The sequence below is a fragment of the Taeniopygia guttata genome, chromosome 37, assembly GCF_048771995.1.
Source record: "Taeniopygia guttata chromosome 37, bTaeGut7.mat, whole genome shotgun sequence".
In the NCBI taxonomy this organism is placed as follows: domain Eukaryota; kingdom Metazoa; phylum Chordata; class Aves; order Passeriformes; family Estrildidae; genus Taeniopygia; species Taeniopygia guttata.
Window position 1 is genome coordinate 4454577 of NC_133062.1, and position 20129 is coordinate 4474705.

A 20129-nucleotide genomic window follows, 5' to 3' on the forward strand; every position below is an offset into this window, starting at 1 on the left:
CACTCCCAGCATGCTCCCAGTCCCTTCCACTTCCTCCCAGTTACTTTCAGCATGATTCCAGTTGCTCACAGCCACTCCCAGTCAATCCCAGTATGATTCCTGTCACCCTCCATGGACCTGGCTCCTCCCAGTCTCACCCAGCATGGACCCGGCTGCTCCCACTGTGATCCCAGTATGATCCCAGTTGCTGCCAGAATAGTTGCAGTTGTTCCCAGTTCCTCCCAGTATGATCCCAGGTGTCCCTAGAATAGTCCCAGTCCCACTCAGCATAGTCCCACTCACTCTCAGCTGTCCCCAGCATGGTCCCAGCTGTTCCCAGTGTGGTTCCAGTCCCCCCAGTATGGTCACAGACACTCCCAGTATATTCCAGTTGGTCCAGTAAGTTTTGATGACCTCAGAATGATCGCAGTCTTTCCCAGTTACTCCCAGTTGCCTCCAGCATGATCCCAGTTTCTGGCAGTTGCCCAAAGTGTGGTCCCAGTCACTCCCAGTATGAACCCAGTTTCCCCATTTGTGGTCTCAGTCCCCTCGGCACGGTTCCAGTAGTTTCCAGTTGGTCCCAGTTGCTTCCAATGTGTCCAGATTTTCCTCCCAACATGGGCCCAGTAGCTCCCAGTGACCCCCAGCCAGGATCCATTCACACCTGCTGGAATCCCAGTGGCTCCCAGGATGATCCCAGCTGCACCCAGTCCCCCCCAGTATGGTTCCAGTCACTCCCAGTATGATTCCAGCCCTGCCCAGAATGACTCCCTGTCACTCCCAGTGTGGGCCCAGTTGCTCCCAGTCACCTCCAGCATGGTTCCAGTCACAGCCAGCACACTTCCAGTCATTCCCAGTATGATGCCAGCCAGTTCCAGTAGGATCCCAGTATGAATCCAGCATGGGCACAGCTGCTCCCATTATCATCCACTTTGGTTCCAGTGGTTCCCATTTACCCCCACTGTGGTTTCAGTCTCTCCCAGTGTATCCCAGTTGCTCCCACTATGTTCCCAGTCACTCCAGTTGTCCTCAATTGCTTCCAGCCTGATCCCAGTTGCTCTAAGTAAGATCCAGTAGGATCCCAGTTGCCCCCAGCATGCTTTCAGTTGTTTCCTGTTCTCCCCAGTGTGATCCCAGTTGCCCCCAGTTGTCCCTTGTATCAACCCCATCACTCCCCATATGATCCCAGTTGCTCCCAGCATGGTCCCAGTCATGCCCAGTTGTCCCCGGTGTAGACCCACTCACTTCCACTCGCTCTCAGTTCTCCCCAGCATGGTCCCCGTTGTTCCCAGTGTGTTCCCAGTCACCCCAGTAAGGTTACAGACATCCCCAGTAAATCCCAGTTGCCTTCAGCATCTCTGTGGTCCTTCCCAGACACTCCCAGTGATCCCAGTAAGGTGCTTGTTATCCCAGTATGATCTCAGTCATGCCCAGTATGTCCCAGTTGTCTCCAGCCTACATCCAGTGATTCCCAATTCCTCCAGTTTGCTTGCAGCATGATCCCAGTTGTTCTCAGTTGCTCCCAGTAGCCCAAAGTGGGATCCCAGTTGCTTCCTTTCATCACCAGTATGAGCCCAGTAACCTCCAGTATGATCCTTGTCACATGCCAGCACTCCCAGTATGGTCCCAGTATAATCCCAGTAACTTCCAATCACTCGCAGTATGGTCCCAGTTGCCTCCAGCTACATCAACCCAGTCAATCCCAGTATGATGCCATTTGCTCCCAGAGTGCTCCAAGTTGCTCCCAGTCACCCCCAGTACAGGGATGCTGTGCATGGTGTGTTCCCAGTCACTCTCAGACACTCCCAGTATTAGTCCAGTCCCTCCCAGTATGATCCAGAGATGACGCCAGTGTGCTCCCAGTCAGTGCCAATACGAACCAGTTGTGCTCCACACGGTTCCAGTTGCTCCCTTTCACCCTCACTGTCCCTCCCAGTCTCTCACAGTGTCCCCCAGTTCCTTCCAGCATATTCCCACTCACTCCCAGTTCCTTCCAGCGCGATCCCATTTGCTCACAACCGCTCCCAGTCAGCCTCAGTGTCATGGCACTCACTGCCAGTATGATCCCAGTCACCTCCAGCATGATCCCAGTATAAGCCCAGCCGTTTCCAGTCATCCCCAGCAGGCACCCAGTGACTCCCAGTTCCTCCCAGTTGCTCCTAGCATGATCTCAGTTGCTCACAGCTGCTCCCAGTCACCCTCATCATGCTCCCAGTCACTCCCAGTATATCCCATTTGCCCCCAGCATGGTCTCAGTTGCCCCCTGTAGGCTCCTACTCTGTGTCAGTATGATCCCAGTACAATCCCAGTCTCCCTTGGGGTGACTGCAGTCTGCCCTGGCATGGGCCCAGCTGCTCCCAGTATGATTCCAGTACAATCCCAGTACAAACCAGTCCTTCCCAGTGCTGCCACTCCTGGCATCCCCGAGCCCTCTCTGTGTTCCCCCTTCCTGATCTCCTGAGAGGAGCCCCAAGGGCGGGCAGTGCCCAGGCAGGGTCCCCAGGCAGCCCCAGTTTGGATGTGCAGCCCCCAGTTTCCCCAGTTTGCCTCTCCTTTGGCCCGGGCCGGGTTCCCCCCTGGAACAGCGGCTGGGAGCAGCCGAGAGCCCCGCGCTGCCCATCCCGACCTGTCCCGGCTCCATCCCCGCTCCTGCCGTGGGCTGCCGGGGCTGCGGGAACGGGAACCGAGGGTGTCGCTGCTGCTGGGGGAGGAGGAGGAGGGAGGGAAGGGCAGGGATGAAGGAGGAGCGGGAGGTGGGGATGGGGAGGAGGAGGAGGGGGGATGGAAGGGGAGGGATGGAAGAGGAGAAAGAGGTGGGGATAACGAAGAGGAGGAGGAGGAGGGGGGGGATGGAAGAGGAGGGGCGTCAGGAAGAGGAAGAGGAGGTTGAAAGGCGGATGGAGCAGAGCAGAGAGAAGCGAGCGGTCAGCCCTGCCTGAATTCGCAGCCCCCACCTGTGGGATCATCGCCCCCCATCCCGCAGGTGAGCGGGGAGGGGGAGCTTGGGCCAGGTCTCCTGGGGGTGCCTGGGTTGGGTTTTTTGGGGAGATGTTTGGAGAAGGAAGAACTGCGAAGCTGAGCGGAAAAGGCCCCTTGGGGGGACTCCTTGGAGCCCGGGCAGCCCAGAGCAGGGAAGAAGGGGAGAAGGGAGCCCGGGAGCCCAAACAGCCCCGGCACCCGTGAATGGGGAGAGCCAAGAGGGGGGAGCTTTTGGGATTGCTGGGACTCCCGGCAGCCTGGGGAGGGCAGACAGCGAGGAGAAGGGGGACCCCCAATCCAAGTGTGACCCCAGCAGCTGGGACAGGGGGGAGCCCCGAACAGCAAAGGGGAGGGAGGAGGGACGGGGAACTCCTGGGAGGCTTTTTCAGGGCTGGATCTCGGTGTTCGGGAGGTTTTTATGGAGCCCAGGTGGCCAGGGACTTCTAGAGATGGGCTGGGACAGAGGGAGCTTCCAAATGTGTGTGCTCATCATCCCTTGTTTTCCCCAAACCAGGATTTCCCATTCCCAGCCCCTGGGAGGCTGCGAGGAAGAGGAAGAGCCTCTCCTTGTCCTTCCTCCCCCAGGGCAGGAGCTGAGGATGGAGAGCAGGGAGGACAAATCCCTGCGGCAGAACCTGGTGGAAGAGGCCGTTTTGAGCGGCTCCAGGGCGCAGGAACCCGACGGGGAGGAAAAGCCCCGGAGATCCCGCACGAGGAGGGGCTGCAAACGCAGATCGCGGGGATCTGAGGGGGAAAGACCCACCCTGGGCCGGGGAGGTGGCTGGAGATCGAGCCAGAGCTCGGAGCTGGGGGTCCCTGAGCAGCTCCATGATGGAGAGAAGCCCCACAAGTGCTCGGAGTGTGGGAAGAGCTTCACGTGGAGGTCTGAGCTGATTCTGCACCAGAGGACCCACACTGGGGAGAGGCCCTACGAGTGTTCTGAGTGTGGGAAGAGGTTCAGCCAGAGCTCCAGCTTGATCAGGCACCAGAAGATCCACACTGGGGAACGGCCCTACGAGTGTTCCAAGTGTGGGAAGAGGTTTCAGACCAGCTCCTGTCTCCTCCAGCACTATTGGGTTCACAGGGAGGAGAGGCCCTTCTGCTGCCCCGACTGCGGGAAGGGATGCAGGGACAACTCAGAACTCATTCAGCATCGCCGCATCCACACCGGGGAGAGGCCCTACGAGTGTGGGGAGTGTGGGAAGAGGTTCAGCCGTAGCTCCAGCCTGATCAAGCACCAGAGGACCCACACTGGGGAGAGGCCCTATGAGTGTTCTGAGTGTGGGAAGAGGTTTCAGACCAGCTCCTGTCTCCTCCGGCACTATCGGAGTCACACAGAGGAGAGGCCCTTCCGCTGCCCTGACTGTGGGAAGGGATTCAGGCAGAACTCCAACCTCACCACACACCGGCGCATCCACACTGGGGAGAGGCCCTACGAGTGTCCCCGGTGTGGGAAAAGATTCTCACAGAGCTCTCACTTGACCCAACACCAACGGAGGCACCGGTAAGGGAAGCCCTGTGAGTGCCCCGAGTGCGAGAAGAGCTAAACTCCATCCCCCACTGGAGGACCCACATTGGGCACAGCCCTGGTGATCCACATTCCCTGTGATCCATGTTGGGAACACACCTGGCTGCTTCTCCTTTAGTGTTGACCTTTATTTTTTTCTCTTCTCAATCTCTCTGCACTCCAAAAGCCAAGAGGGATTGATCTTTCACCTCAAAACCACTCACATCCCAGTGAAAACAACTGAATTTTAACCACAGAGCCTTAATCCCACCTCAAATTGCTTGTGTCCACCACAAAAAAAAAAAAATTAATCCCACACCAAACACTCTTGATTCCACAGCTGCCAGGGTGAGATGCGGTTGGGAGGAGATTGGGAGAAGTGGGATCCCAGTTTGGAGCGGTGAGATGGGGATTGTGTGGGGCTGGGTGGCTGGGACGTATTTGATAGCAAATAAAACTTTCAGACTTAGTGATTTCTTTGCCGTTCATCTCCAGTCCGTGGCAGTTCTGTTTTTCAGGGCACCACCTTCTCAGCTGATTGTGTTTGTGTCCTCCTTTCCCTCCCACCTCTCTTTGCCTGCTCTGTTTCTCTCTCCATGTCTCCCTTGACCCAGGGACCTCCAAAGACCCTCCCCCAATTTAATTTCCTCAGGGACCACCAAAGATCCTCCCCTGATTTAATTGAATCTTCCTCTAATTTAATTGCCCCCTCTGTCCCCAATGACCCACCCCTGATTTTTTAATTATTTTATTTCCCAATTATTATTTTATTTCTTAGTTCAGTAGCTGAAGTTATGGAGGCCAGCAGTGAAATGTCTCTGTAGCATTTTGCTCCAGTTGGCTTTCAGCCACTTCGCAAGAGCTTTGCCTTTGAGGGCAAAGGGAATGTCTTTTCCTGGCTGGGAGCTGAAATTCCAGACCTCTGGAATATGTGCAGGGCCATATAGACTGGGATCAACCAGAGATTGGGATCAAATATGCACTGAGATCCTGTGGTCTAGGATCAACTAAGGACTGGGATAAATTAGGGACTGGGGCCCTACAGACTGGAATGAACTGAACTGGGATCAAATATGGACAAGGATCAAATATGGACTGGGATCCTATGGACTGGTATCAACAAGGGACTCGGATAAAATAGGGACTGGGATCCTACAGACTGGGATCAAATTGGGACTGAGATCATATGGACTTGGATCAACTGGAGACTTGGATCAACTACGGACTGTGTTCAAATAGAGACTGGGATCAGATGTGGATTGGGATCCTATGGACTGGGATCAAATATAGACTGGGATAAAATTGGGACTGGGGTCAGATATGGACTGGGATCCTATGGACTGGGATCAAACATAGACTGGGATAAAATTGGGACTGGGATCAGATATGGACTGGGATCATACGGCCTGGGATCATATGTCTTGGGGAAGCTCAAATAGGAAAGCCTTATAAATATGACTGCCTGGCAAAAGGTTTAGAAAATACAGAGACTGATATGGTAACAAGTTGTGACATACCAAACTGTAGTCACTGCACAAGTAGAACACAATAGCACAGCCAGGATGAAGACAATCCCCCCTCCTGGTTGAACAATGCCCTTACCTACAGGTAGGTCCAAGGGTCAAATGGACTGTTGGATCTCACCCCAATGTATGGTTCATCCCACACCTGTAACCCTCCCCTGAAGCATCAGGAGTCTGTGACCCCATTGGCCCAAGTCTTGTTCCAGCCCACCTTGCAGCCCCTGACAAGGAGTCCCTGAGGAGCCAGACACTCTCTTGGAACTTCCCTTCTCTTGGAACTGCCCCTCTCCTGGAACATCCTCTTGGGATCCTCTCTTATCTCCCTCTACCCCTTGCCTCTCCCTTCCCCCACGCCCTCGGGCCGGCCACGGGTCACGTCTGGTGACTCCAAGCAGGGCCTTTCACCCTCTAATAAACCAGATATTCTAAGGGCAGCCTTCAGAGATCTCTCGTCTCCATCCACCCAAAGCGTCCTGGAGTCCAGCGTCCTCGCAATATGGACTGGGATCAACTAGGGACTGGGATCAAATACGGACTGGGATCAAATATGGACTGGGATCAAATATAGTCTGGGATAAAATAGGGACTGGGATCAAATATGGACCGGGATCAAATAGGGACGGGGATCAACTAGAGATTGGGATCAAATATAGTCTGGGATAAAATAGGGACTGGGATCAAATATGGACTGGGATCAAATATAGTCTGGGATAAAATAGGGACTGGGATCAAATATGGACCGGGATCAAATAGGGACGGGGATCAACTAGAGATTTGGATCAAATATGGAACTGGGATCCTATGGACTGGGACAAACTGGACTGGGATTATATGGAATTGAGATCCTATGGAACAGCATAAACTTTCTAACATGACACATATCATATTCATTGTAACACTTGCGAAAAGCCAATTATAAATATGCATTTGTCACAATCTCTCCTCCTTTTCTTTATAAATCATTTGGCTTGAGCAATATTTCTTATCCTCTTGCATTCTTTGGACTCTGTTGGAAATCAAATAAAACATGGGATTAAACAAAGAAGAAATATCAAAACACTTGTAACACATAAAAGGAAGAATCCTAATTTCTTCCACCATCCCATTCTCAATACATTACCCCACCTGTTAGTTTTTAACATTATTTTCCCTTTGGTTGTTTTTGGACTGATACCAGGGTCATAAGTTTTTTCTGATATCCTCTGTTATTTCCAGGATGATGCCCTCATTGCCATCTATTTTCAACAATCTGTACACCCCATTCTTTAGCCAATAAATAGCGTAAAGCCAACCTATTTTAATACACTGCAGTTATAGTTTGGCTTTGCTGACTCAATATTAATTCCAGTGCCTGAGCAGCTTTGTTTGTTATCTCCTCTATAACTGCTTGGAGTCCTATAATACGATGCAGTATATAATTTGGGGTTAATACAGAGCTGGATTGCTGTGCTGGTTTCACCTTTTTGTTTATTAATTGCCTTTTTACCGAATCTTGGACTATATTTCTAAGATCAAATGTAAAACAAATCCATCTCTCTCCTTTTGGACATTCCATGCCCCAAGTATTACTACTTTTTCCCAAGTTCCTTGTAATCTAATATTTTCCCCCATTTTGCCTGCAGGTACTCAGTTTGGGTGGGTCTGTGGCTGTTGACATGGGTGTGTGTAACAAAAAGGAACTTTGGTTCCTTTCCGTGTAATACTTTCTGTAGCATTTGGGACATGATCTTGCTGGTATCTCAGAAGGGAAAAGACAACAAATGAGAGACAGAAACAGGAATGACAGAGGTCTGGCATGGCTTATACCCCCACCTCCCCTGCCTGTGGGGTTGCTTCCCACAGCAGGTACGTGTGATCTTCTCGGTGGTGAGCACAGTGCTCAATCCAGGCTTGCCCTCTGTTTCCCTTGTCACTCCTTTTTACTCATTTTTTTAGGCAAGTCCTTTTTGACACTGCTTAACTGTGGCTTCCCACCGTTCCTCAGGTATCTCTCAGTCAACAGGCACTAATAATCCATCCACAAAACAAAGTTATTACTTCAGTTGTTTTGGGTTCTATCTGTATAGGGAATTGATTCAGTACTCGATACCTCTTGCAACAAGAACATAGATTTTGTGAGCTACAACACCAATTATTCCCATAATTTGAACATTCACTTGTAACCCAGGTAGCGTGTCCAGTATTGGGATGAATCAAATAAAGTAGACAGTATAGTACTGATGGCAATTTCCCTTCTTCCCTGTACAAGCCACAGGCTGAGGCCAGACTATAAGAACTCTTTGGCTGAAACACTCCCGACCCTCCTGTTTGAAGTGGCAGTGTTCCTCTGCCAAGGAGGTGTCGGAGGCGTCTCAGGGTTTATTCAGGCCGGGCTTAGAACCAGTGATGCAAGCTTTGCCTTATTTCTCAGTGAGGTGTTATTCTTTGTACCTGCCTTGGATAATTTGGGTCTTCCCAAACCATTACCACCCAGTCCTGGTTGGAAGTCAATTTGGTATCACCCAGTTTAGATGTGATAGTCCATTCCTCAGGTTTCTTCACAAGTCCTTTGGTTTTGCTGGCATGAATTCACCCTCTTTCCATGGTTTGGATTGCTGCTTTAATGGTACCTGGAAAGGATTTCTTAATAGCACAGTGTTAAAAGAAAAACAATACTGCATGAACTTTTACCATTAGTTTTCTTTAAAACTTTCTGAGTTTAACTAAACTCTTTTTCTACAGCCACTTCTTCTTCTTGTATCCAGCTGTGTTAATAGCTGCAGAGGCCAATTCTTCTTCCTGTGAGCTATAATTAGTTAAATAAAAAAGACCAGGCCAATTTTAACATGAGATGTTATCACATCTCTTGCCTTTTACTTTTTGGGTAACATTTAACTGTTTTAGTCTTACAGACTTTAAGTCTTCAGAACAAAAGCCTTCTCTTCTTAACAACAGCAATCAGAAAGAAAAAAGAAATCTTGCTTAAGACAATAGACCACTTTGTGAGAGTCACAATCTCTGCCTTGATCTTATCTCTACTGGTGGTCCTGTTCACAGCCTTGGGTTTAACTCTGTCCTTCCCCACTTCCCCCTCTCCTTGTTGTCACTCTGCCTAGCAGGAATGGGGGAGAACTTACAGATAGCTGTGGCTGAGGGGACCTTGGGGGTGTATTTCGCTCTCCCCTCCGCTCTCTTTCTCTCTCTCTCTCCCTTTCTATCTCTTTCTCTTTTTTTTTCTCTCTTCACATTTCAACATCCACATTTCAATATCAGTCCACTTTCCGACATTAGTCCTACATCCTGGAGAGGTGAGTCTGCAAATCACCTCTCCCCCCTTTTTCAACTTCCTTACAAAGTAAATTACTTTTGTTATGCGTGTTCTGCAGGCCTGTAATTCACGGCACCCTCCACCAAGGCTACCAGCCACTCACAGCTGACAGTGCCAAAATAAAGACTTATTTTGCTATCACAATTTTTCCATTCACAAGCTTGAAAGGGTTGCAGGAACAAAGTAAACAACAACTTACTTCCAAAGTGACCCTGCCTGCACCAAAACAAATCTAAGGCAATGCTAGTTAGTGCAATGCAATTTGCAACGAAGCCAAGGTTTGATTTGGGAAGGCCATCTGAGGACACAGAGCATGAGTTTTACAAATCTGTATTTTGAAGAGGGAATAGACAAAATGTGGATACAGTGGGGGAGACAGCAAGTAAGGAATTTGTCTCTGCAATACTCTCTTTTTGACTGCCAGGAAACACTGTCCAAAGAGGCTCCTGTGGTACAAACAATAACTGGGTGGGAAGAGGCGCTCCTGAGTTCAAGCCTTAATGTCATAATAGGAAACTGCCCCTGAGCACTGCAGTGCTGGAGCACCCTGCCTGCAAACTCACCAGAGGCAAGAAGCCACTGCTGCCACGCTGCAGGGCTGCCTGCAGCACAGAGGGAATCATGGCCAAGCCCTCCCTGCAGGCCTGGGTAATCCACACAGGGAGCCCAAAACTTCCTCACAGCTCTCTAACTCACTCAAGAAATAAACCTACAGCAAGCAGAGATCCCCCCACCATCTTTTTAATGTGTATGTGTCACACACCCACAGTGATGCTGAAAGTAAAAAAATTAACAGCTTACATTAGAAGATACTGAAACCTTTTCTTCACCTCGCTTTGTAGGTTCCCTTTTCTATATGTAGCCACCTCCAAGTCTGGGGAAAAAATGAGCCCTATTTTTCAGAAGTCTCATGCATGAACAACTCTAGCTGCTGTTCCAGGTACACTGCAAGTAGCCAGCACTTCCAGAAAAAATAACAAACAAACAAACCAAAAAAACAAAGAAAGCAAAACACATTTGGGTTCATGAAAAAGGACTGGCTGGAAGAAAAAATGTTTCTCATTGACCTACCAAGCAGCTGGTGTTACCTTTAGTTTAACTTTACACACTAAGAACCACTTAAGTGAATAGCCTGCATCAACTCAAAATAAATTAATGGCAGGTTTTGCTATGTCACAGCTGTAAACTAGTTTCTCAGTCCTAGAGTACAGTAAGTTATGTATTTCAAGATAAAAATCACAATGCAAATCGGAAGAAATTTTATACTGCATGAGGTGTGCACACAATTGATTTACCTCCAAAAGTCAGTTTATGACTTTTCTCTACCAGGATTGCAGTAGCTGCTATAGCTTGAACACACACTGGACAGCCTTGATTTACTGGATCTAACATCTTTGATAAATAAGCCACGGGTCTCTTTACTCCTCCCCACTCCTGAAACAAAACCGTATGAGCTACCCCCTTTTCTTCATTTCCGTACAGATGAAAGGGTTTTGCTAGTGAAGGTAAGCTTAAAGTTGATATTGGGGCTAGTTTTAACTTCAGTTTTCTTAGTTTTTCACCATCTTCTTTGCTCCATTTTATATCATCTCCTCTGTCAGTTTAGTCACACAAAAATTTTACTGCCTGTGTGCATCCTTCAATCTATAATCTACAATATCCCAGTAATCCGAGTATTTTTCTGATTTCCCCCTTTGAAGAGGAAGGGGGAAGGGATAGAATTCCTGTGACTCAGTCTGGGCTGAGCTTCTGACTACCCTTACTAATCACATTGGGTGCGTCCTGGATTGCCCCCGGAAAGAGCCCATCTCTGCAATGAGCCACGTTTTTTCATTTGTAAATGAGGTCTTTCTTTCTCTGTCATCTGTGGTTTCTGCAGCCCCGGCTGCTGCTTCTGGTCTTTTAAAACTTTAAGAATCTTTTTGTACAAGCACAACTGACTTGATGTATATTTTACATAAGCACGAATTATTCCAAAACATATATTACAATGGGGCTGCAGAGATCCCCCTGCAGGTCCGTGGGGATGCAGAGATCCCCCCGCAGGTCCGTGGGGATGCAGAGATCCCCCTGCAGCTCCATGGGGATGCAGAGATCCCCCTGCAGCTCCGTGGGGATGTAGAGATCCCCCTGCAGCTCCATGGGGATGCAGAGATCCCCCTGCAGCTCCATGGGGATGCAGAGATCCCCCTGCAGGTCCGTGGGGATGCAGAGATCCCCCTGCAGGTCCGTGGGGATGCAGAGATCCCCCTGCAGGTCCGTGGGGATGCAGAGATCCCCCCGCAGGTCCATGGGGATGCAGAGATCCCCCTGCAGCCCCTGGAGGAGCCAGGCTGGAGCTCGGGGATGCCTGAGAGGAGGCTGTGACCCCGTGGGCAGAGGGGCCCCGCTGGAGCAGCCTGGCCTGGCAGGACCGAGCCCGTGGCACAGGGACCCACGCTGCAGCACTTGGAGGGGGCTGTGGCCCAGGGGATGGACTCGGCTCGGAGAAGTTCCTGGAGAAGTCTCGGCTGGGAGAGAGCGCAGGGTGCAGCAGGGAACGACTCCTGTCCCTGAGCAGAGGGAGAAGCCGCGGGGGATGAGCTGAGCACGGCCCCATTCCCTGTCTCCTGCCCTGCCGGGGGAGGAGGTGCAGCTGGGAGCAGGGAGGCGTGGGGAAAGCTGCATTTAAGGCTCTGCACTGACTTCTCCTCATCCTGCTCTGAGTCTTGGGAGTTTTCTGCCAGAAATCTCTCCCCTCCCCCGCTCACCCACAGGGCTTTGGGCAGGTTTCCCTTTTTGGGGGAAATCAAAGCGAAGCACCAATGCACTAATGAGGGGCAGGAGAAGGGAGGCTCCCGGGCTTCCCGCAGAGCCGGAGGCACGGAAGGCGCAGGGCCGGGAAAGCCGTGGCGGGAGGTGCGGAGAAGTTTGTTTGTGTGGGCAGCTCAATCCCGCCTCGGGCCCGGGCCCGTCCCGGGGCTGTTGCTCATCTCCGGCTTTGCCCTCACGCAGCGCGGGGGGCCCTGAGAGCGCGGGGCGAGTCTGGGCCGTGCGCAGAGCCCGCCCCGAGCTCGCTGCCATTGGCCGCTGCTGCCGTCAGTCGTGGTTGCGGCGCGCTGATTGGTGGGAGCGGGGCGCAGCACGGCCCCGGCGGCGGGCTGAGGGCGGCCGTGGGCGGGCAGCGGCGCCATTGTCGCCGGGAGCGTCTGTGCGGGCCCGGGAGCGGCGGCAGCGGCCGGAGCGCGGTGAGGCGGCGTCGGCGGAGCTCGGAGGCGGCCCCGGCGCAGGTGGGAGCCGCGCTGGGTTCTGCGGGGGCTCGGGGCTGGCTGCGGGCGGAGGGGGCGGCAGGGGGCTGCGGCGGGTCGGTGGTGCCGTGTCCGGCCCGTGCCGGCCCCGGGCTGAGGGCGCGGCGGGAGCGGCTGCCCGCGGTCTCCTTCCCGCCGGGGCCTGGGCAGGAGCCGCTGCCGGAGCAGCGCTGGCTCGGCCCGGCTGCTGTGGGTAGGACCGAGGGGGCTGCCCCGCGGCCGGGAGCGTGCGGGGAAATTCCCGTCGCCGGAGGTTTCTGTGGCCGGAGGAGAGCGAGGAGTCCTGTAAAAGTGACTTTATTGCCGAGCAGGGGGAGAGGCCGTGGGGCATTTGCCGTGCGCTCTCTGCCATGGTTGTAGTCCGCAGCCTCCTTTTTATCCTCATTTTCCCGGCCGCATCTCCCTCTGCCTTTTCCCACGGGCTGAGGTTCTTGGAAGGTTCAGACTTCCCGATGCGCCTGCTGCCTGTCCTCGTTTATCTGCACCCTCCTTTTGTATACCAGCCGAGATTCATGGCTCTGTTAAGTCTTTGTTCTGCTCCTCAAAGTTCAGGAATGTAGCGGGACTTTGAGAAATTGTGTGGCTCAATTTCTGAAATTTATTGGAACTGATGGTTTCCCCTGTTACTTCCTTATCTAGAGGTGCCTGGCCCTATCTCCAGGCAGATTCACTCCTCGACTCTGTTTTGTTCTTCCCGGGTCCTCTTTGGTTTTGGGATTATTCTCGGTGCCCTCATTCCCTGTCCTTTTTGTAGCCGTTTGTGGATCAGGAGGCCTGGCTGCCACCTGCATCCCCTGGCTCAGCTGCTGGATGAGCTGCACTGCCAAGGTGTGGGACATGGTAAAAAGATGAGAGTTGCTGCAGCACAGAAGAGGAGAAGCAGCATTCGTTTAACCCCTTGTCTACCGGGGAGCCACGAAAGCGTGTCCCATTCCCATCCTTTCCATGTTTGGACCAATACATAAACTGCTCTCCCTTTTTCTTTGTTATCTTTTTCAGCACTTTTCCCTTGTCATCTCTTTGCGCACAGCATTTTGAGCCATTTGGTTTTGCACAAACTCCCTTTTCTTCTGCTCACAGATAATCTGATGTCATCCCCTGGTGAAATGTTGTGTTCCTCTTTCAGTGGATTGGTCAGCAGGAAGGTCAGGAGCTGGAGCTGTCTGGTTGGTTCTTTTGAGGACAGCTTTTAATCTAATGATGCCATTGAAATGATAAATGGGTTCTCTGCTTCCTGATATGAATTGGTTTGGGTTCCCAGGGGCTGGTCCATGGTGTTGTAGAATTTTTTCTGGTGGCCCTTCATCTTTTCCCCATTTTTGGGTGCTCCCTGCAGCCGGGGCTGCATCAATTGGCCGCATTTTTCTAATTACATCATCAAATACTTGAATTCCAACTAATTTTCCTGAACTTGTTCTAGCAAAAGCCCCAGTGCTCTGATACACCCTGTACAGCACAGACAGTGGCAGCAGATGTTGGAGTGGGCAGGGGGATGATCCCCCCCTTATTTCAGTGAAGTTTTCACAACATTCTCCATTTGCTGTTTCCCTTTGCAGCCTCAGCCATTTCTGTTTCAGAGTCAGATCCTCACCATGGGCTCTGCCTTCAGCCGTGCAGATTCCATCTGTGCAAGCAGGCAGAGCTTGGGGTGAGGGGCAGAGGGAATCAGCCAATTCCTGCCCCAGGCAAGAAGAGCCAGGTACATTGTCCCCACTCTGCCTCAGCAATGTTAATTTGCATTTCTAAAGCTCCTCTCCTGGGTGCCTGGAATGCAGCTTCTCTTCCAGAGCAACTTCAGCAGCCTCACATGTGCACCCCCCCCCCAACCTGCTGCTTTTTCTTTTTTTTTTCTTTCAAATCTTCTATTTATTTTCTTTTCCTTCAAATCTTCTATTTATGAGTTAAAGGGTCACCTTTAAATCTCTTCTAGCTTCACAAAATGTTGCCTAAAAGTGAACGTCGAAAAACCCAGACCAAAATTTTTCTCTCTCTAAGAGACACACACAAACATACACAAAAAATTTCCAAGTCAATGAAATTTTTTCTACTTCTCCTCTAAGTAAAACCTCATTCTCTCATCCCTTACCCAAACCTAACAGGCAATATAGAAGTAGGAGTAATTTAAAAATACTCTAATGCTCTAAACTTAGCAGTGAAACTGGAGGAAAACGAAAAACTCCACCAATATGTTTATTGTTAGAGTCAAGGCATTCCTTGATTCTGGCCAGGATGTGCAACAGAAATCATTCCATCCCCACATAGCACGGGTGTGCAGAGAAAATCGTTCCATGACACGTGGGTTTTACTCGATTTTTCCCTAACTTAATACAGTCTAAAGCAATCTAAATCCACTGGTTTAATGTTCTGTAGTTTCAAGTTGTGCAGATTTCTTTGCTTCTGCTGTTAATGAGGTGGGAAGTGCTGGATTTCCTTCTCAGCCTTTTGCAGACCAGGTGTCTGCAGCCCTGGCAGTGTCTGGGGTAGGTGTTGGTTGCTGTTTGCTGCTGGGGTTGATGTTTTGCTGCTGGTCGTTATCTTTGTGGGTATCTTTTGGGCCATTCCCAGTGTGTTGAGATGTTAAACTCATCTCCATTGAGTGGTGTAACATCCCTTAACAAAACCTTTAACATTTCTTTCCCCAGGGCCAAGGCAAAGCAAGCCTGAGTAGAGAAATCAAAGGTTAACAATGTTAAAGTCTATGAGCTGGTGTATTTTCCATCAATGCCATGGCAGGCAGGGCAGTGTGTGAGTGTAAGTGAGAGCCAGAGTGGAATTGTCCCGTGCTCTTGCCCAGCAGCTGTGGCAGGGCAGGCCCAGAGAGCGCTGAAGCTGCAGCAGTGGCAGCAAGGGCTGTCCCCGGTGGCTGGAGCTGCCAAAGGAGGGGGGCCAGGCCGAGGATTTCAGCAGAGGATGTGTGGGCCGATGTCCTGCTTGGATGTTGGCAACAGCAAAGTGCCAAGGCAGGCTCTGTGCCAGCCCAGCTTCCTGGGGGAGAGATTGCACCAGAGACAGGATTCTGGCCACAGACTGCTTTAAATGTGCGTCCCTTATCTCCACCCTGCACTAGGTGGAGAATTCCCAGGGTAAGGAATTCGCAAGATTAGTTGCCGGGGAGAGAATTCAATATGTGCCCTGGGTCTGGCTCTTCTTCTTGCCCAAGCCAATGGCAAAAGCCGTACCCATGGCATCTTGGTTTCTATCCCCAGCTTCCAAAGGTGTTTCTTTCTTTCCCCTTTCATTCTTTGTACCCAGCCTGAGCTCTGGGGGTGCCAGGGGTTCTGGAGATCCCATTGTATTCCTAAAGCTGCCATAACCTCCTGGAGGATCTTTCCTGGAAAATGAGTTCTGCTGTCTGTGTCTGTTGCTTCCACAATACCTTTTATTGGAGTAATGTCTTTTAGAAATACCTTAATAAGTGATCCAGTGGCTGCTGAGCAATCAGAATTGCTTTTGCCCCCCTGTTAGGTGAGATGGTGTCACCAGAAGATATTGAAGCCTTCCTGCTCAGGGCATTTCAGTGCCCGGCTCTTACAAGCACACACAGCTGTGCCGGTTGAGCTGACCATGGGGGGTAACCTGGGCTTTGTCTGATTCCCTTTCCTCAATAACAGCGGGTCTTGGGATTCTTTTCCCTTCTGCTGCCCTTGAAGAGCCATCCACAAAGACATTTTCTGCCTCAGGCCAGGCAATGTCTCCTGAATCTCCCCCAGGCTGGGTCTGGAGCTCTGTCACTTGAATGCAGTGCTGGGTTTCTTCCCAGCCCCTCTGGGGGCTGTTCAAACAGGAGGCTGGGTTAAACCCTTCCCCTGTCCTCAGTTCTGAATCCTCCTGTGCCACTGAACAAGTTTCACACTGTAATAACCGAGCACTGCTCATCCATTGCGAGGCTCTTTTGGTTATCAAAGCTTGAACTTGATGGCAGACTGGAACAGTTGGAGATCCTGTTGTCATCAGGATTTGGGCCTCGGTTCCTGTTGAAGCTGTGGCTGAAAAATTCTGCAGACAATGAGGCCACTCTGGCTACTGGGTGAAACTTGTTGGCCCAGGAATTCCTTTGGCATGGCCCTGTTGAACATATACCTACAATTCCAATTTCTTTTCTAAATCTGGAAGAGCCACAGCTGAGGCATCAATATTTTTGGTTGTTCATTTTCTCAGGTTTTGCTCTCTTTCTCCTGTCCATACCACAGCATGGAGGCTGTCTGGGGTTAAAAAGTCCAGACATTTGACACAAAGGTACAGCAGCAATAGCCTCTGTATCACCTTTTACAATATTAGAATGCCATCATCAAATTCCTTCCTAGATAATTACAATCACAGTAGGAAGAGAAAAAAATTAGTTTAGTTCAAATTAACCTCCCACAGCTCCTAATTGAACAAATGACACCAGCTCAGCTTTCCCAGTTATTCCCTTAATAATGAAAACACTCCTTTACAATGTTCCCCCCTTAGGTGTAAGATTCAGAGTGGATGGAGAGGCCCCTGTGTCCATCAGGAGAGGCCTCCTCTGGATGCAGACCCAGCCTGGATGTTCTCCAGGGCTGCAGTGTGGTGGGTCCCCGGTGGGATGGGAGCTCAGAGAGCCCTGACAATCCATGTCCTTGCAGGGGTGGACTCGCTCCTCCTGAGGGTGCTGCTGTCTGTGCTTGCAGTGTCCTTGTGGGCTGCAGCTGGAGCCCTGACTCCTTCCCAGGGGCTGTTTGGGTGGGCTCTGCCCTGGCCAGGAGGGCAATGCCTCTGCCAGGTGCTTGTGGCCGACGCCATCCCCTGGGTGCTGGGGCCCCCTTGGGCCCTGGGGTTGGTCCCTCAGGGGCTGTGGGAACTCTGCCATGGCCTTTGCCTTCAGCTTGGCCTTTTGCTCATCCCTTCTTGCCTTCAGCTGCTGTGCCTTTGTGCCCAAGTGCTGCAGGGCCTTCTTCTGCCACTCCTGCAGCCCCGGTCACTGCCTGTGGGTGCTCATCCTCTGAGAGCTGCTGAGCTTTCTGCAAAATCTTTCCTTTCTGCAGGGACCCAAGCCAAATCCTTCAAAGAAAATCCTGAACTTTCCATGCGCACTCGGCATTTCCCAGAGGTTCCTTTGTTTTGCTCCTTGTGCTCAGGGTCCCTTGCACAGCCCGTGTGGCAGAGCCGGTGCCTGTCCTGCCGCAGTGTCCAAAGGCGGCCCCCCCGGCGGGCAGGGCCGGCAGCTCCCCGGGGCCGGGCAGCGGCCGGGGCGTCCCGCAGCCTCCTGGGGGCCGGGGGCCACTGCCGGCCCTGCCCGGGGCTGGTGGGGTCAGGCAGCGCCCGGCGCTGAGCCCCGGCTGCCGCACAGCCCCGGCCCGGCCCCGCAGCTCCCCACAGGCCCCCAGCCCTGCTCCCGGTCCTGCACCTCTGCGCCCGCTGCTGCTGCTGCCCACCACAGAGAAACCCCTGACATCCTGACCTCCTGCTTTTCCTCTCCTGGGAATTCAAAGTATCAGCTGTCAAACTGTCAGGATAAGACCATGCTGAAAAAAATCTCAGTCCTCTGTATTGTTCTCTTCCTCCTCTTTTCCATCATTCTTTTTCTTACCACACACATTCCTCCTGCTGCTTCTTGCCTGAACCATATTGCTGCACACTCCCCTTCACCCAATCTCTTCCCAGCACACCAACACCATCCATCCCCTGTTGTCCAAATCCCTTCTCGACTTCCCTTATTGTCCCCCCTGTGTTCCATGTCCTTAATTTCCTCTGGGGGAATGTGCAAACTACCTCAGCATTCTCCCACGGGACCCTTCAGAGACATTTTGGGATCATCATTCCTTTGGCCAGGACCCCTCCCTGGCTTTCCCTTTTCACCCCTCCATGGGTGCCCTGCCATGTTCACTCCCTGAAGATCCCAGGGCACTCACTGATGAGATTTTCAGTGCTCTCTCCCTGCTGACTCTTCACAGACCCCCCTGATGTGTCACTCGTCTGTCTCCTGGTCACTCCCGGGTCCCCAATCAATCCCCGGTGCCGCAGGGAGCCGATCACCCAAAGTGGGTGAGGCACCTTCAGCTGCACTCCCTGCCCCAGGGTGTGCGGAAAAATTGACATCACCAGAGGATTCTGTCCACAAAGCAGACAGAGGAGTCCTGTGAAACTAATTTCATTTCTAAAAATGGGAGAGGCCATGGGACATTCCCCATGGGATGTCTCCAATTGTTGGAGGACACAGCCTCCATTTCATCCTAATTCTCCTGGCCACATCTCCCTCTGCTTTCCCCATTGGCTGAAGCACTTGAGAGCTACAGACTTCCTAATCCACCTACTACATACTCCCTTAGTATGCTCCCTGCTTTTATATAGCAAATGATATTCATGGCTCTGTTAAGTCTTTGTTGTTCTTCTGGAAGTTCATGAATAGAGCAGGGCCTTGGCTGAGCAGCAGTCTGTGTCATCAATTAATAATATTTTCTGAAACCAAGGCTTCTCCTGTCACTTCCTTACATGAAAGTTGCTTGACCCTATATCCGAGCAGATTCAGAGCATCTGTTTGTAAAGACACTTTGCTCTTGCTCCTTTCATGGGGGTCCCCCGTTTGTGGGACATCCCCCCTGGAGCAGGGTGTCCCCTCTTTGCTGCAGCCGCAGCCCTCAGGCAGAGCTCAGCCAATCAGAGCCCGCGGTGCTGATGACTCACCAGTTGCCAGGCAGACTCGCAGCTCCCCGCGTTCCCCACCTGGACCCCACCTGCGGCCTCCCCTCGGCCCCATCGCCCCCGCGAGGGGAATTTGGGGAGGTGGGAGTGGGGCAGCGCCAAGGCCGGGCCCCCCGCGCTGTCCTGGCGGGAGCGGCTGCAGTGGGGACCGAGTGCGGGCGGGAGCGGCCGAGAGCCCAGCGCTGCCCCAGCCCGACCTGCCCCAGCTCCATCCCTGCCCCTCGGCTGGGATGCTGTGGGTCTGGGGGGAAGAGGGAGCCGGCAGTGGGTGCTGGGCCTGGGGGCAGGAGGAGAAGGGAAGGAGAAGCAGGCTTGAGGAACAGAATGGTCAAACGATGCAGGTGGCAGGAGAAGGTGGGATTGTGCAGGAGAAGGAGGAATAGCAGGAGAAAGAGTAGTGTAAGGATGAGAAGATATACAAGAGGAGGAGGAGGAGGAGCAGAAGGAGGAAGCAGCACAAGGTTCCACTCCTCCCTGTATCTGCAGCCTCCCCCCAGCTCCAGGAGCGTTGCTTCCCCCACATGCAGCAGGTGACTGTGGAGGGGGATCCAGGATTTTCCCAGGGTGAATCTTGGTGTTTCTGAGCTTTCTTGGGCTAAATGTTGGTGCCTTGGTTTTATGTGGCAGCTGAATCTTTATGTTTTGGAGTAGGTTTTTGCTGGCTTGTGATGTTTGGGGAGTTTTTGATCTGTGTCCTGAAGTTTGCGAGATTTTTGGGCTAAATCTTGATGTTTTGGAGGTTTTTACAAACACAAGATTCTCAATGACTTCCTGAGATGAACTTGGGCAAGGAGGAACCTCCAGTCCAAGGTGCTCTCCTCTTGTTTTTTTCCCCAATCCAGGATTTGTCATTGCCAGGGCGTGTCTGGATGGAGGAGGAGGAA

At 52.0% G+C, this 20129-nt stretch overlaps 1 pseudogene; it reads left to right on the forward strand.

Annotated features, from left to right (window-relative positions):
- LOC116807532 (uncharacterized) overlaps positions 1 to 20129 on the forward strand; it is a 1256502-nt pseudogene that overhangs the window by 1215204 nt on the left and 21169 nt on the right.